The following is a 6,000-nucleotide window of genomic DNA, read 5'->3' as shown; positions in this document are numbered from 1 at the left end:
TAGGTGCTCTGCACAATATTATGGGCTGGGGCTAAAGCCGGAAGCCGAGTAGACAAAGTCCCTATCTTCGTGAGCTTACATCCCAGTGAAAGGCAAGAGTATAAGCAAAGGAATCCATAGGTAAACCACATAGTATGTTAGGTTACATTCGGTGTGCGAGAGAAAAACAAAGCAGGGAACAGGGATAGAGATGTCAGGGTTAAGGATGACGTTTGCAATTTTCGATAGGGCCACCAGGAGAGGCCTAATTGAGGTTACATTTTTATAAAGACCTAAAAAAATGTAGAGAACAAGGAAAAGAATTCCTGAGGGGAAATATTCTAGATGGATGGAACAGAACACGCAAAAGTCCCAGGTAAAGAACAGCAAAGAAGCCAGAATGACAGGAGCTGAGGGTGCAGAGGGGAAGTAGCAGGGGGTGAAGGCAGAGGAAGTAGAGGCCTGCCTCTGTGGGTGTGGGACCATGTGGCTCATGTGGCTTTTATGCTGAGTGAGATGGGAAGCTAAGCTGGGTTTAAATCAGGGAGTGACATGATCTGCCTTACTGTTTAAAACGGGCACTCTGGCAAACACCTGTTAAGGGACTTCCAAAATATTCTGGGTAAGAGATGGGGGTGGATTAAACAAGGGTAGAAGCAGTAAAGTTGATGAGAAGTTATTCAGTCCTGTATATATTTTGAAGGTAGGGCTGGGGAGATCTCCTGATACCATGGATATGGGTGGTGTATTAGTCTGTTCTCGCGCTGCTAATAAAGACATACCCGAGACTGGGTAATTTATAAAGGAAAGAGGTTTAACTGACTCACAGTTCCACATGGCTAGGGAGGCCTCACAATCATGGCTGAAGAAGAAGAAAGAGCAAAGGAACGCCTTACGTGGTGGCAGGCAAGAGGGCTTGTGCGGGGGAACTCCCATTTATAAGACCACCAGGCCTCGTGAAACTTATTCACTACCACAAGAAAAGTATGGGGTAAACCACCCCCAGGATTCAACGATCTCCACCTGGCCCCACCCTTATTACCGTTCAAGGTGAGATTTGGGTGGGGACACAGTCAAACCCTATCAGGTGGGAAACAGAGTGGAGATGGTTCCAATACCATAGTGCTTCCATTCCCTGAGATAAGAAAGACTGTGAGGCAGCAGGTTTGTTGGGGGTAGAACAATTGGAAATCACTTTTGAACAGGCTGATTTTTAGATCATTAGACATCAAGGAGAAAGTTAGACATATGAGTCTAGAGCTCAAGAAAGAGACCTGGGCTGGAAATGTAAATTTGGAAGTTGTCAGAGTAGAGATTATATTTAAAACCATGACACTGAATGCAATCACGAAATGAGCTAAATAGAGACAGAAGAGAGGAAAGGCCCAGGAGCTAAGGTTGAGGACACTCCTTCATTTGGGGTTGGGAAGATGCAAAGCAGAAGGAGTGGTCAGAAGGATAGAGCAAAGCCACACACGTGTGGTGTTCCGGAGGCCTATTGAGGGGTTGGAGGGGACTCAGCTGTGTCAAAGACTGCTCGCTGGTCAAGGAAGAATGGGGCTGAGAGTTGACCATGCATTTATTATTGCAGAGGTCATTAGATGTATTTAGGGCAGTTTCAGTGGACTGTTTGAGCTTAAGCCTGATTGGAGTAGGTTCAAGGGAAACCAGGAGGAGATAGTATGAACCACTCTTTCAAGGGATTCTGCTGCTAATGGAAGAATAGAAAAGAGGGTAGTACTTAGGGTGGGAAGTGCAGAAAGGAGAGGAATTTTTTTCTGTTTTATTTCTATCATTATTGTCATTTTATTTTGTTTGAATGTGGGAGGCAAAATGCATATATTTTTGCTCACAGGAATGATCTGGAAAAGAAGCAAAAAATAGGCAATGCAGGGAAGAGAAATTGATGGTGATAGAAATGCATGAGCGAGCCAGAAGGAATAAGGTCTGGGATCAAAGCAGAGGTGGAAACTAGGGCTAGGAACACAGACAGCCAGTCCTAAGAAATAGGAGAGAAGCTAGAGTTTATACACAGATGCTGGAAGGTGGGTAGACATGGTGGTGGGAGGATATGGAAGTTTTTTCAGATAGCTTCCATATTCTCAATGAAATAAGGAACAAGTTTTATCAATCAGTGACCAATTTGGAAAACATGAAACATTCTCAAGCAGAGAGAATTTTAATGGAAGGAATTGGGTGCAAAAGGCTGGAAGGACTGAAGAAGACAATGGGAGAGAGGGGACCTCTGAGGGGGCCTGTGACTTGCAGGCTGAGCAGGAGCTACCTCCTCTGTAGGTGCTGGAAATGCTGGTGTGGCTGGAACCTGCAGTTGCCTGCAGGCAGCTGCCATTGTCAAATCCAGAATAAGAACGATTTCTCCCCTCCTCCTGCTTTCTAATCTGTGTCAGGGTCTCCTTGGCAGATGCTAACTGGAAAGCAGCTGACAACAGTTTGGATAATAGATTTTTGAGACTTGTGCCCCCTGCAATACAAGGAATATGTTGAAAAGTCAGGGATCAAGCTAAATACCACAAGCCACACAAGACTGTCATCTTGTGTGAATGAGGATGGGGGAGAGATATCGGAAGTTTGGGGAGAGATAAAGACATGCAATAGTTGTCTGGCAGAATAACAGTGTGATTGGACTTGAAAAATACGGTACAATTTCCTGTGAGTTTTAAGGCCACCCTAGAGGTAAGTGAACGTGAATTTAAAGTCGGACCACTCAGCATAGCCACCAAGTAGGCAATGACGTGGTTTAATTAAGAGAGTTAGGCCGAGGCAGGCAGATCATGAGGTCAGGAGATCGAGACCATCCTGGCTAACACAGTGAAACCCCGTCACTGTGTTAAAACACAAAAAAATTAGCCAGACGTGGTGGCAGGCACCTGTAGTCCCAGCTACTCGGGAGGCTGAGGCAGGAGAATGGCGTCAACCCGGGAGGCAGAGCTTGCAGTGAGCTGAGATTGTGCCACTGCACCTCCAGCCTGGGTGACAGAGAGAGACTCCGTCTCAAGAAAAAAAAAAAAAAGAGTTCACTGAAGCGAGAATGGGGCAAGGGAGTGGAGGGTATATTCAAGAGAGTGATTATAACACAGGAAGGTAATTGGCCACAGAATTTAAGCTGCATATGGAAGGAAGTGAAGACAGGGAGCAGGGGTAGATAACAGACATGTTTATGTACTAAGTTCTTATCTCCTCCACCAACTAAGAATTCCTTGACATGAAAGATCAAATCTATGTAGCTCACCATTGTATTCTTAACACCTAGAATTCCACCTAGCTCACAGTAAGAACTCAATAAACATTTGTTGGGTAAATGATCAATTGAATGAATGGATACCATACTCCTTAATAGGCTGTCAGCAGTATCAGGTCAGGGACCATGTCTAACGTGTTCATTTCTGTCTCCTCAGTACCATTATAGTGTCTGGCATATTGTAGATACTTTGATATATTTGTTAAAATGAAATGAATTGAATCCATTGGAAAGGCAAAAAAGCAAACCCAGCAAACAAAAGAAGATAATATCATAAAAGATATAGGGTAGGCTCTGTAGGACCTGTAGACTCTAGCCAGAAGAGAGAGAGAACAAATGAAGGCCTGGTGGTGATCAGTATAATCTAGTAAAATGCCAAGTTCAACTTGAGTCTGAGAAGATGCTACACTTCCCAATCTGTCTCAGCTGAAGGAATGGAAAGAAATGTGGCAGCACCAGAACAGGCAGGGGTCATTCTTGGCACAGGCAAAGACTGTTATTGATGCCAGGGCAAAATGAATGAAGCCTGGCTCAAAGTCCAGGCTCAGGGTTTGAAATTGAGAGTTGAAAGGCCAAAAAAAAAAAAAAAAAACCCACCCCAATCCTCTCTCCTACCAACTCCCCCAATCCTAAACTTAGAATACAAGCAAAGCAGGTGTATTGTCAACTGGGCTGTCCTCCAGGAGGGGGAAAGCCAGGCCAGCCGCGGGGAGCCCAAATATGCTGACAGGCAAAGAGGACTGGGTGGGAACCACAGCAAGTGCTCACTGATTCAGCCTGGGAGGGTTTAGCCCTGGACAAAATCATGAAGTTGACAATGTTGGTTCACCAACTCTCAGAAGCTTGGCTTCTGGATCCCAGACAAGTCTTAAATCTGCTTTCCTTAATGTGAAGTTAAGTCCTCTAATGCTTCCCCATGTCCCTTTCAAAACTGCTTACAGTTGAAATAGATGACAAATCTCTGCTATGATAAACATCTCATCTCCCCTAGTTGACAGAAGGCTCTTTAGGGGAAAAGACTTTGTTTTATTCAACTTTGAGAACTCCACAACCCCTAGGACCTATTCTGTAGAAGATGCTCAAGGAATGTTTGTTCAAGAAGTGAGTTAATTAATGAGTTAATGACTGGGATACTTCAATATATTATTTCTCCTATGGACCAAATTTATGCCTTGATAGCATAAATTTGGAATAAGTTTTAAATAACTTATTCCTTCATTAGGAAAATGCAAATCAAAACCACAATGGGGTACCATCTTACCCCCACTAGGATGGATATAATCAAAAACGTAAGTGTTGATGAGGATGGCTTGATGGGTCCTCAAAAAGCTAAACATAAAATTACCATAGGACCCAGAAATTCCACTCTCCTGGGTGTGTGTATACCCAAAAGAATTGAAAGCAAGTACCCAAACATGTACACACATGTCCATAGCAGCACTATTCACAACAGCCAAAAAGTAGAAGCAACCCAAATGTTCATCAACAGATCGATGGGTAAACAAACTATGACACATGCATACAAAGCAATAGTGTTCAGCGATAAAATGGAATGAAGTACTGATATTGTCATGTGAATGAACCTTGAAAACACACTATGTTAAGTAAAAAAATCCAGACACAAAAGGATATATATTGTATGATTTCACTTGTATAAAATATACAGAATAGGTAAATCCATGCAGACAGAAAGCAGATTGGTGCATGCCAAAGTCTGAGGGAAGGGAGAATGAAAGTAACTGCTTAACGGTTATCAAGTTTCCTTTCAGGGTGATGAAAATGTTCCAGAGCTAGACAGACATGATGGTTGCACAACTTTTTGGCTGTGCTAAACGCCAATGCATTGTCACTTCAAAATAGTTAATTTCATTTTATATGAATTTAACCTCAATTTTTAAAAAATTAGCTCTCTTATGGCATAATAAATTATCCAAAATATGAACACAATTAACATGTATTACATTACACAGTTTGAGCGTCAGGAATCCAGGAGGGCTTAGCTGGGTGGTTCTGACTAGAGTAGCTCATTGGGTTTTAGTCAAGATGTTGCCCAGGGCTGCAGTCCTCTGAAGGCTTGACTGGGGCTGGCAGATCTGCTTCCAAGATGGCTCCTCACATTGCTCGTAGCAGAAGGCCTCAGTTTCTTGCTACATAGACCTCTCCATGAGCCTACTTGAGCATCTTAAAACATGGCAACTGGTTCCTCCAGAGTGAATGATCCATGAGTGTACAAGGCAGAAGTCATAATGTCTTTTATGAACTAACCTAGAAAGTTCCATACCTTTATTTCCACAATATCCCATTGGTTGCACAGGTCAACTCTATTCAGAGTGAGTGGGACCTATACAAGGATATGAATTCCTGGAAGCAAGTATCCTTGGACATCATCCAGAAAGCTAGTGATCACTCCCCACTCTCCCTTACATAAGAGATAATAATGAATTAATGCATCATCCACTCAGCCTAAATTTGACCACCAAAAGTGGAGTACAGGAGGCAGCCTTAGGAACACATGATAGAAAGCAAGGGAAACATTGCCTGTGAATATTATCTGTTGGGGGAATGAGCAGATCATGACTGAGTATGTGCAGAAGTTGCTTCATGCACATGTGTTATAATGAGAACCTATATCTTGCAACAATTTCCTGGAAACCCAAAGTTTCTTTGAGACAAGACTCTCCTAAGTAATGGGAGTATTGATCTCTGATAACAAGACATCTAACTCATAATAGCATATTGGGGATGTTGTAAGGGAACTAAGG

The sequence above is a fragment of the Gorilla gorilla genome, chromosome 12 (assembly GCF_029281585.2).
Source record: "Gorilla gorilla gorilla isolate KB3781 chromosome 12, NHGRI_mGorGor1-v2.1_pri, whole genome shotgun sequence".
Classification (NCBI taxonomy): Eukaryota; Metazoa; Chordata; class Mammalia; order Primates; family Hominidae; genus Gorilla; species Gorilla gorilla.
The sequence above is the reverse complement of the archived record's forward strand: the minus strand, read 5'-3'. Positions refer to the sequence as shown.